The sequence below is a fragment of the Triticum dicoccoides genome, chromosome 6B (genome assembly GCF_002162155.2).
Source record: "Triticum dicoccoides isolate Atlit2015 ecotype Zavitan chromosome 6B, WEW_v2.0, whole genome shotgun sequence".
Classification (NCBI taxonomy): Eukaryota; Viridiplantae; Streptophyta; class Magnoliopsida; order Poales; family Poaceae; genus Triticum; species Triticum dicoccoides.
The window spans coordinates 288019757-288031297 of NC_041391.1; positions in this window are offsets into that span (position 1 = coordinate 288019757).

Sequence of the window (11541 nt, forward strand, 5' to 3'; positions counted from 1 at the left end):
TCATATCTTCTAGGCCGTAGCTCCGAACTAAATGAACCTTATATGTAACTTGACTAGAATCTCGTGTAGATCATCTTGGTGCATCTTAACTTGCTGTTTAACAACTTGAACATAATGTTTATTCAGATCTGGACCAACTTCGAAGTTTGCATATGAGGACTTACCAGAATTGTTATATGTTGTTCCCGACCTCATTTAAACTTGCCTTGATGTGTTGCTCTTGTATGCATCATCCCTTGCCATGAGTAGCTTCATGTAGCTTTGTCATGCATCATGCTTGGTTGTGCATCATGTCTTGTATATGTGTGGTGTGTTTACCTTGTTGTGTGCTTCTTCTCGATAGTTCCTGTTTCGTTGCGATCGTGAGGATTCGTTCGTCTACGCTTGGTTCGGCTTCATCCGTTCATCTTCTTCATGGACTCGTTCTTCTTCCTTGCGGGATTTGAGGCAAGATGACCGCTACCCTGGATCTCACTACTATCATTGCTATGCTAGTTGCTTCGTTCTATCGCTATGCTGCGCTACCTATTACCTGTTTATCAAGCCATCCCAAATTGCCATGTCAGCCTCTAACCTTTGACACCTTTCCTATGCAAACCGTTGTTTGGCTATGTTACCGCTTTTGCTCAGCCCCTCTTATAGTGTTGCTAGTTGCAGGTGAAGTTGAAGATTGCTCCATGGTGGACAGGATTTTCGTTGGGATATCACAATATCTCTTATATTATTAATGCATCTATATACTTGGTAAAGGGTGGAAGACTCGGCCTTTTGCCTGGTGTTTTGTTCCACTCTTGCCGCCCTAGTTTCCGTCATACCGGTGTTATGTTCTCGGATTTTGCGTTCCTTACGCAGTCGGGTGATTTATGGGACCCCCTTGACAGTTCGCTTTGAATAGAACTCCTCCAGCAAGGCCCAACCTTGGTTTTACCATTTGCCTCACCACCACCTATACCTTTCCCTTGGGTCGGCCAACCCGAGGGTCATCTTTATTTTAGCCCCCCCGGGCCAGTGCTTGTCTAAGTGTTGGTCCGAACCGAGCCGCCTGCGGGGCGACCTCGGGGAAACTCGAAGTCTGGTTTTACTCGTAGCCTGTCTCATCAGGTGTTGCCCTGAGAACGAGATATATGCAGCTCCTATCGGGATTGTCGGCGCATCGGGCGGTCTTGCTGGTCTTGTTTTACCATTGTCGAAATGTCTTGTAAACCGGGATTCCGAGTCTGATCGGGTCTTCCTGGGAGAAGGTATATCCTTCGTTGATCGCGAGAGCTTGTCATGGGCTAAGTTGGGACACCCCTGCAGGGTATAATCTTTCGAAAGCCGTGCATGTGGTTATAGGCAGATGGGAATTTGTTAATGTCCGGTTGTAGATAACTTGACACTTGACTTAATTAAAATGCATCAACCGCGTGTGTTGCCGTGATGGTCTCTTCTCGGCGAAGTCCGGGAAGTGAACACGGTTTTGGGTTATGTTTGACGTAGGTAGGAGTTCAGGATCACCTCTTGATCATTGCTAGCTTCACGACCGTTCCTTTGCTCCTCTTCTCGCTCTCTTTTGCGTATGTTAGCCACCATATCATGCTTAGTCACTGCTGCAACCTCACCACTTTACCCCTTCCTTTCCCTCTAAGCTTTGCTACTCTTGATACCCATGGTAATGGGATTGCTGAGTCCTCGTGGCTCACAGATTACTACAACAACAGTTGCAGGTACAGGTTATGCGATGTTCATGACGCGAGAGCGATGTTTGCTTGTTTGGAGTTCTTCTTCTGCTTCTTCTTTGATCAGGGGATAGGTTCCAGGTCGGCAGCCTGGGCTAGCAGGGTGGATGTCGTTTGAGTTTCTGTTTGTGATTCATCCGTAGTCGGATGATGCTCTGATGTATTGTGATGTTGTATTCGAGTGGCATTGTATGCCTTATGTATGTATCCACATCTATTATGTAATGTTGATGTAATGATATCCACCTTGCGAAAGCGTTTCAATATGCGGGTCTATCCTTGGTGGGACCTTCGAGTTCCTTTTGGATAGGGTCGCATATTGGGCGTGACACAGAACCCTGAGCATCGTCCTCAGCGCTTCAGGCGCCAGGTCCTCCTCCTGAAGCCGCATGTGGTCTTTGTGCCCCGCAAAGTCCCACATCCGGCGAGAGTGGCACCAGAGAGGAGCAATGCGAGACTGGAGGAACTCCTTCACCACCTTGGGCACCGTCACGTCGAGCACCCTCAAGCTCTCGAAGCGGCGCCAGACGAAGGCGAGCCGGGGGCTCGCGAGCGTCTCATGACCCCAGCCTGAGTTGGGAACAGCAGGCAAGGTTGGGTGCGAGAGCAGGGGGCTGGGCACCCCAACATCCACATACAGCCACCGCTCTCTGAACTTGGCCTAGGGGGAGGAAGTCCGAATTCGATCCCTAAAGCAGCCGTCTCTGGCACGGCAAGAAAGCTCACACACCCCGAGCATCGAGTGGGGTCGCTCAGGCGCAAAGAGAAGAAGTGGTGCAGCAGGGCAATGGAAGGAGGAATGCCCACCATTGCCTCGCAAACAAAAGCGAAGACAGAAAGGAGGGTAATGGACTCAGGCCCGAGGTGCATCATGTGGATCTGATAATGGGAGAGCACCGCATTGAAGAAAGCAAAAAAGGGGGGAACCAAACCCGCCCAAAGGGCATCGGCGAAGAACCGGACCTCCATGACGACCCTATCGAAGGAGGCATGGGACGCAGGCCAGACCGTGGTCCTGCCGCACTCGTTGAAGATGGTGGCAAGAGCAGAACGGACCTTGCCCAAGGCCTCGGGGTTGAGTATGATAGATCGATCAATGGCGGGGGCCACCGCCGGAGGCGAGCGGGGCGAAGGCATGGGCTTCTTCCCCTTTTCCTTCCTTGTTGGCGCCATGGCAATGGGAAGGGGGAGAGTTCGAGTTGGATTGGAGGCGGAAGTTGGAGCGAGAGGAAGAAGGAAGGGCAAGAAGCGCACGGATGGCGAAAGGGGAATAGCTGTGTGCAACCACGGGCCCGCCTAGCCGGGCGTATAATGAGGCATCATGGGGAAGCGGAGACACCCACGTCCAATCAACCGCCACGCGGCGCCCAAGGTCACAAGCTACTGGGGCCCGCGGTGCGTTGCACTTGCCCCTTCGCTTCTCTGCTAAGCCAAGCCCGAGCGCGCCTTGGGCCCGGGGGCTACTGTCGGCGTTCTGGGAACGGGGGTCCCCAGACTTGCCTGCCTGCGGCCTGCGGCATGGCTCAAGTGGGGGCCCAGTGCAGCCCAGCTTCATCAGCTCAAGCTCAAGACCCTCGCGAGGGGCCAAGCCTCGCGGGGCGGACGACAGGAAGCTTCCTCAGGAGGAGCCTCATCAGGCAGGCTCGCGAGGAGGCAGAGAGATCAAGGCAGGGCACCTCGCGAGGAGCCCATGCCGCAAGCCATGACGATCGAGACCATGTGGGCGCCAGGCGGGCGACGGCCTATGCAGTGTCCTTGTTTCCCCTTGGGTGCAAAGGGGGCAAGCACAGGCTACGGCATCAGGCAAAGGTTACCGTTTCGGTGCAACAAGACCAAGACCAGCAGGGCGGCAGGATGGAGGTCATCGTGGAGCCCAGGACGGTGTCATCGTCAGAGCCTTTGGCAGCCGAAGACCAACTTTAGTTAGGATAAGTGTACTAGATGTTCCCCTTCAAAATGGCCAATTGTTGGCGCCCTTCCCGCTCATTATTTGGGAAGAGTCCTAGGGACCCCTCTATAAATAGGACTAGCCACCACAGAGTAGGGGCATCTGGAAGACGAATCAACCAGAGAGAGAGAAAGAGAGAAGCGGCTGAACTCACCCAAGCAGTTCATCGCTCCAGCTCAAGATAGGCCCTCGCGAGGCTGTTCTCCCTTTGTATTGTTCATCATCAGCCCTTGAGGCAATCCACCACACCACAAACTAGAGTAGGGTATTACACCACAACAGTGGCCTGAACTAGTATAAACCTCGTGTCCCTTGTGTGTTCTTCTTTCTAGCCTAGATTCCTTGCGAGGCTTCGACGCGTGAGCTGATAGGGGAAAGATCTTCGTGCGCACCCCAGAGTTCGAACCTCAAGGGTCTGCCAGAAGCCGAAATCCGACAGTGTCCTTTCCCAGTGACAGCAGGGGCAGCAAGGCACATATTGTATTGTTGCCATCGAGGATAAAAAGATGGGGTTTGTATCATATTGCATGAGTTTATCCCTCTACATCATGTCATCTTTCTTAGTGCGTTACTCTGTTCTTCATGAACTTAATACTCTAGATGCAGACAGGAGTTGGTCGATGTGTGGAGTAATAGTAGTAGATGCAGATTCGTTTCGATCTACTTGTTGCGGACGTGATGCCTATATACATGATCATGCTTAGATATTCTCATAACTATGCACTTTTCTATCAATTGCTCGACAGTAATTTGTTCACCCATCGTAATACTTATTCTATCTTGAGAGAAGCCACTAGTGAAACCTATGGCCCCCGGGTCTATCTTTTATCATATAAGTTTTCCATCTACTTTTATTCGCATCTTTACTTTTCAATATATATCATAAAAATACCAAAAATATTTATCTTATCTTATTATCTGTATCAGATCTCACTTTCGCAAGTTACCGTGAAGGGATTGACAACCCCTTTATCGCGTTGGTTGCGAGGTTCTTGTTTGTTTGTGTAGGTACGAGGGACTTTTGAGGAGCCTCCTACTGGATTGATACCTTGGTTCTCGAAAACTGAGGGAAATACTTACGCTACTTTGTTGCATCACCCTTTCCTCTTCAAGGGAAAAGCAACGCAGTGCTCAAGAGGTAGCAGGCCCCCTCGTAGATAGGATCGATCGGCTGTTCGAAAACCACCTAATTTTTTACTGTTAAGAGGTAAAACTAGTTCATGCACTCGAATCTAGTACTACTTGGTTCAAACAAGGAAGAAAGGGGGTGGGGGTGGGGGAAGATTTGTTACCTGAATCTAGGACTTGGTCGAAAGGGGAAATAATGGGGGCAAAAAGTAGCAGAGACTGGCTATCCATCTAGTCTATAGGTCTAATAGGGAAATAAAGGGAAACACAATACAAACTCAATATAAACCCGATCCATTGGTTGAAAAAGGAAAGAAAGTGGGGACTGGGGGACAAGTCAATAGAGTAAGTCCAACACTAGATTTGCTAGCCTCACACAGTATAAGGTGGCTATACCGAACAAAAATGGGACCAACCTACATATCCTTTTCTGATGTTTGTTGCCCCGAGCCACTCTTATGTAATGCCACTGGTAAAATGTAGCAGTCACACTCTTAAAAGTAAGGACACGTTAAACCAATGTTGTTTTCAATGTAATGCCTCCACTAATATGAATCAATGGCACTTTTTTTCATATCCTACTAAATTTCCCATTAAGATAAGTTGCTTTTCATAGAAATGCAACTATCCTGGTCCGCCTACTCTCCTGTGCCCAAATACCGACTTTGTAGCAGCTGTTGATGTAATGTTGCTGGTAAAATGAAGCAATGGCACCATTAAAGTAATGTTGTATTTAAAGGTTGTCATAGTTAATCCTAATGCCCACACTAATATCTAGCAATGCTGCTGTTTTAGAAATTTCTACTGTCCTTGTAGGATTGCCATTCAGATAAGGAACATGCTCTTTTCATTTGATGTATGTTTCATCACTTGTTAGTCACCCATAAATGATATCCAAATTATAGTTGAACATTCCAGGAGCTTCACAACCAACCTTGATGTTGCTCAATTTTATTGCAACTAATGAAGAAGAAGCTCTGTGGGTTTCGTTTTCTGATGGAAATGGAACCGGGGCTGGAGCCCTTTCTTAAAAGAAGAAGAAGAAGAAGAAGCTGCTAGATCATGGGACATTGCTTCATTTTAGGTGAACTACACCAAAAGGTCCCATGAATTGAATCATCCATGTTGGTGACTGGTGTCATCCCTTCTACGATGGCATTGACTGCAGATATGGTTCCCATCACGAGGTCTGTTCCATTTTGGTCTGACCGTTTTCCAAAGATCCTGCATGTTGAGTCTACTCTTGTGCTACTGTTTTGGCACTGCCATGATAAAGCAGTAATGTTATTATTTTGCACCTTAATCTAGTGGAACTATTAATTTGAGGCAATGTGTAAGTGCATCTAGTGCCCCTTAGTGATTTTGGTGTATTGAAGACTTATAGGTTAAGCAACTAATGCGTTTGTGAGTATACACAGGTCTATAAGTCTATGAGGAGTTTGATATTTGTAGAGAAAGTCGACCCCTAAAAATGAAGTTCTTCAACTGAAGACTTTGATATTCTGAAGACTTTCTGAAGACTTTGAAAGTGAAGAAATTGGTGTGACCTTGAAGACTTGGTATTCATTCGTGGAACATGAAGCGTGAAGACTTTTGTTTTCGTAGTTTCATTTTCTCTTTCTTGAGTCATAGGAAACACCGTACTGTTAAAGGGGGTCGAGGAAATACTAAGGAAAAATTTCCATGTGATGCTTAACTCAAAATCCTACACCTACCAATCCCTTCGAGTGAAGCCTTTGGAAATCTCATACAGTTCAGTCACTTTCTCCAGTGACAGAGACGAAGTTCTTCTGGTCGCTGATGAATTTGTTCTGACTGAGGAGTTAGGAATTCGTCAGTGCGAATTACCTACATAGTGAGGAACATGATAGCCCTGAGGAATTTGAGAGTCAAATTTCTGACCGTTGCTGTGCTGTGCGCCAGCTGTCCCAAAATATCTTATCCACCTAACGGTCATATCATTGAAGGGCATTTATGTCTTATCATGTCGGGCTGCTCCCCAGGCTATAAATAGCCGCCCCCTACAACCACTAGGTAGTTGGCTGCTCCGAGAGAACTTGACACTTGTCATTTGAGAGCAACCCATCCTCCGAGGACTTTGAGCGAAAATCATTGAGTGAGGAAAATCCAAAACCAAACCCCTACAAACCCAAAGTGATTGAGCATCACTGAAGAAATTGATCCTGCGTGGATCTGACGCTTGTTACCTTTGAAGACTGTGCTTCTTCTAGACGGTTAGGCGTCAAGGTCTAGAGCATCCAAGAGGAATTGTGGATCGCCGAGTGACCAAGTGTGTGAAGGTTTGGAAGTCGCTTGAAGACTTACCACGAGTGATTGGACGAGGTCTGTGTGACCTTAGTTCAAGGAGAATACGGTGAGGACTAGGTGTCCTGAGCTGCGTGCTCAGCGACTGGGTGTCCGGGACTGTGTGTCCTTGAGTTTAAATACTCAGCCGCTCCAACCAGACGTACAACTGAGACAACAGTTGGAACTGGTCTACCAAATCATTGTCTTCACCAACCTAACTGGTTCCATTTCCTCAACCCTTTCATTTCCTCATTACTGTGTTGAGTGTTTGTTCATATCTGTGTTTGAAGACTTTGACTGAAGACTTTCTCAATTTCCTCAGTTCAATTTCTTCAGTCTGTTTGTCTTCATCTTGTGCTATCCTGTGATTACGCTTTCTGTACTCTGTGATTGTCTTCATTTCATCATGATGACCATGCTTGTATTCTGTTATGCTTACTTCTGAGTACTTATTCCGCTGCTAATAGTTCTTCGCTAAGGAATTTCCTCACCGGCAAATTCCTCAGTGAAGAATTCATAAAAATCGCCTATTCACCCCCCTCTAGTCGACATAACGCACTTTCAATTGGTATCAGAGCAAGGTACTCCCTTGTTCTGTGTGATTTTGGTTTAACCGCCTGGAGTTTTAGTTATGTCGACCGCAGGTATGAAGAAAGTGTCATGCCCTATCTTTGACGGTCATAATTGTCCCAAGTGGAAGGCCATGATGAGGAAGCGCCTCATGGCAATGAACAACGAACTGTGGACCGTCACTGAGATTGGTCTTACTGATCTATGCAAGATGGCGGACGCTGATGATATTCGCAAGTACACTCGACTTGACATCGTGGAGAAGGATATCATCTATTGCTGCCTATCCAGAGATCAATTCAGGCTCATTATGCATCTTTGCAATGCAAAGCTTATCTGGGACCGAATCTCCGACGTCTATGAAGGTCATCGAACCCGTCGTGATCCCTGGTTTGAGGACTTCAAGGAATCCCTCAAAACAATGACCTTCGAACCAGAATCATCATCTTCTGCATCATGTCTCATGGCAAAGGGTGACGAGGTAACCGAATGTTCCTCACCTGAATTTAGTGACTGTGATTCTGATGATGATGAATCTGATGATGATATTGAACCTAGCTATACCAAACTTGTCTGCATTGCCACCAAACAACAACATGCCTTGGAAAAGGTTCAAAATATGCTAGACAAGAGTGATGATATGTTAGGTGAAGAGATGGATCGCACTAAAGCCCTGACTGAAAATCTTCAGAGACTTCAGTCTAGGTTTGACAGCCTTCAAGGTCATCATAACACTCTCTTGTCTGATCATGAGAAACTTTCTTATGAATTTCTTCAAAGAAAGCAAGATCTTGAGAAGCTAAGAGTGAGTTATGAAGATCTTCAAAAGGAGCGGGATTCATTACTAGCTCAACAAATCAGCGCTTCTCAGGAAGAATTTGTTCCTCCATGCTTAAAGTGCATTGAACGTGAATCTGCTAATTCTTCACCTGAATGTTCAAATGTTTCAACTGTTACAAATTCTTCACCTGCCTTTGCTATCACTAATTCCTCATCTGAGGACATTGCTAGTATCACTGACGATGCAGGGCTGAAGGAATTGTACATAATAGGCATGTACAAAAGCCTCAAAGGGCATCAGATTCTTTGTGATGTGCTCAAAAAGCAGATCCTCAACAGAAACCCTAGGAAAGAGGGTATTTCCTATGAGAGGAAACTCAATGCTGATGGAACATATTGGAAGCCTGAGCAATACCCCAAAACCTCATGGGTTGCTGCAAAGGGACCTCCAGTTGATCCATCTAACTTATCTGGATTTACGTGTGAATCTTCTCATTCTTCTGATGAGTCATTTGACTCCAACTATAAACTGTTCAAAAATCAGAATGGTGAAGTATTTGCTAGATATGTTGGCACTAAATGCAGGAATGGTTCCCCTATGAAGAAAATCTGGGTTCCCAAAAGTTATGTTAAAAGTCTTTAGGTGAATGTGCTCATGACACCACCTGTGAAGAACAGGAACCCCAGATCCAATTCTTCATATGGACCTAATTCTTCATATGGATCAAATTCCTCAAATGGATCAACGTCCTCATATGATCATCATCGTGCTAACCCCTCTGTTTCGCAGGGTAGAGCTAAGGGCTATGAATATGCGCATTATTCTTCAAATCATTATGTTCATAAGTCCTCGAAGAATTTCTCTTCTTATTCATATGCTTACCCTAACCCCTCTTATGTGAAACGAAATGGTTTGGCTTCTATGCCACCATTCTCGTATGGTGCTCGCAGAGTGATGAACTCTTTTCCACCCCTTCAGATGTGGGTGGTGAAGAAAAAGAACTAATCTCTTCTGCAGGGTCAGGTCTCCAGACGTGCCTTAACGTCTGAAGAATTTGCTGGGGACCTGACAAAAATGCCTGAAAGGATGCAGGCGAATCATGATGAAATAAAATTTCACACGTCCTCCTACTGCTATATCTATTTACCGCTTGATGAAATTCATCTGATGAACTTGATATCATATTCTTCATCGATGAAGCATATGAGATTGTAAGTTACACTAATTCATCTGCAGGATGATCAACCCAAAGCCACTGAATGGGTCCTTGATAGTGGATGTACAAATCACATGACTAGTGACAAGAATCTTTTGATGGATGCTCCCTTGTCACCATCACATCTGAAGCACATCATCTTTGCTGACAAAGGCAAAAGTCAGGTATTGGGTCTTGGTAAGGTTGCGATCTCTAAGGATAAACACATGGACAAAGTCATGCTTGTTGAGTCCTTAGGATACAACCTCATGTCAGTCTCAATGCTTTGTGATCTTGATATGGTGGTTGTCTTTGGCAAGTATCGCTATGTTGTGATTATGGAAGCTGACAATTCCAAAGTCTTCAAGGGCTTTAGGAGGGGAGATTTGTATATTGTTGATTTCTCTACAGGACCACAACCAGCCGTGTGTCTACTTGCAAAAGCTTCAGAAGGCTGGCTATGGCATCGACGACTTGGTCACGCAGGCATGAGGAATTTGCACACGCTTGCAAGGAAGAAGCATGTCATTGGCATTGAGAATGTCAAATTCCTCAAGGATCACATATGCAGAGCCTGTGAAGCTGAAAAATGACCAAGGCCAAGCATCCAGCGAAGACTATCAGGACCACTACTCGTCCATTCGAATTGCTTCACATGGATCTCTTTGGTCCTAATCATTATTCTGCTGTTTCGAATGATGCATCTCTATATGGCTTTGTTATTGTTGATGACTATTCTCGTTACACATGGGTACACATTGTCACTTACAAACATGAAGTGCAGGAAATCTTCAAACGATTTTCCTCGAGGGCTTCAACCAACTTTGGTGTGAAGATCAAGCGCATCAAAACTTACAATGGAACTGAGTTCAAGAATTCCGGTCTTGATGACTATCTTGATGAACTTGGTATTACTCATGAGTTATCTGCTCCCTATACTCCTCAGCAAAATGGTGTCGTGGAGCGCAAGAACAGAACCCTCGCTGAAATGGCTCGCACTATGCTTGATGAATACAAAACGCCTCATCATTTTTGGATCGATGCAATTGATACTGCGTGCCACATCATCAATCGGGTATATCTTCACAAATTCTTCAAGAAGACTGCCTATGAACTCCTCACTGACAAGAAACCCAATGTGAGTTATTTCAAAGTCTTCGGTGCTAAATGTTGGATTAGAGATCCTCACCACAATTCTAAATTTGCACCGAAAGCACATGAAGGTTTTATGCTTGGTTACGGAAAGGACTCGCACACCTACAGGGTCTTCAACAATGTTCTTCACAAGGTTGTTGAAACTGTAGATGTGCGGTTCGATGAAACTAATGGCTCGCAAAGAGAGCACCTACCTTCTGTGTTAGATGAACCAGCACCTGAGGATTCTATCAAGTTCAAGGCAACTGAGGATGTCATCCCTACTGAAGAATTTGCTGAAGAAGTCCTTCCAGTTCATGAAGAACATCGAGCTGATACAACTGAAGAAAATGCTGAGGAAAATGGTGCTGAAGAAAATGACCAAACTCCTCAGCGACAACCAGCTCATCCTCGCATTGCAAAAGAAGTGCAAGTGGAGAAGATCATCGATGACATTAGAGCACCAGGTCCTCTCACACGCTCAAAAGCTTCACATTTATCTAACTTTTGTGGGCACTATGCTTTTGTCTCTATCACAGAGCCCACTAAGGTAGATGAAGCATTTTTGGAGCCGGAGTGGATTCAGGCTATGCAAGAAGAATTGCATCAGTTCGAGCTCAACAATGTCTGGGAACTGGTCAAACGTCTAGATCCTCGCAAGCATAATATCATTGGCACAAAGTGGATCTACCACAACAAGCAAGATGAAAATGGCCTTGTGGTAAGGAATAAGGCACGACTAGTAGCTCAAGGCTACACA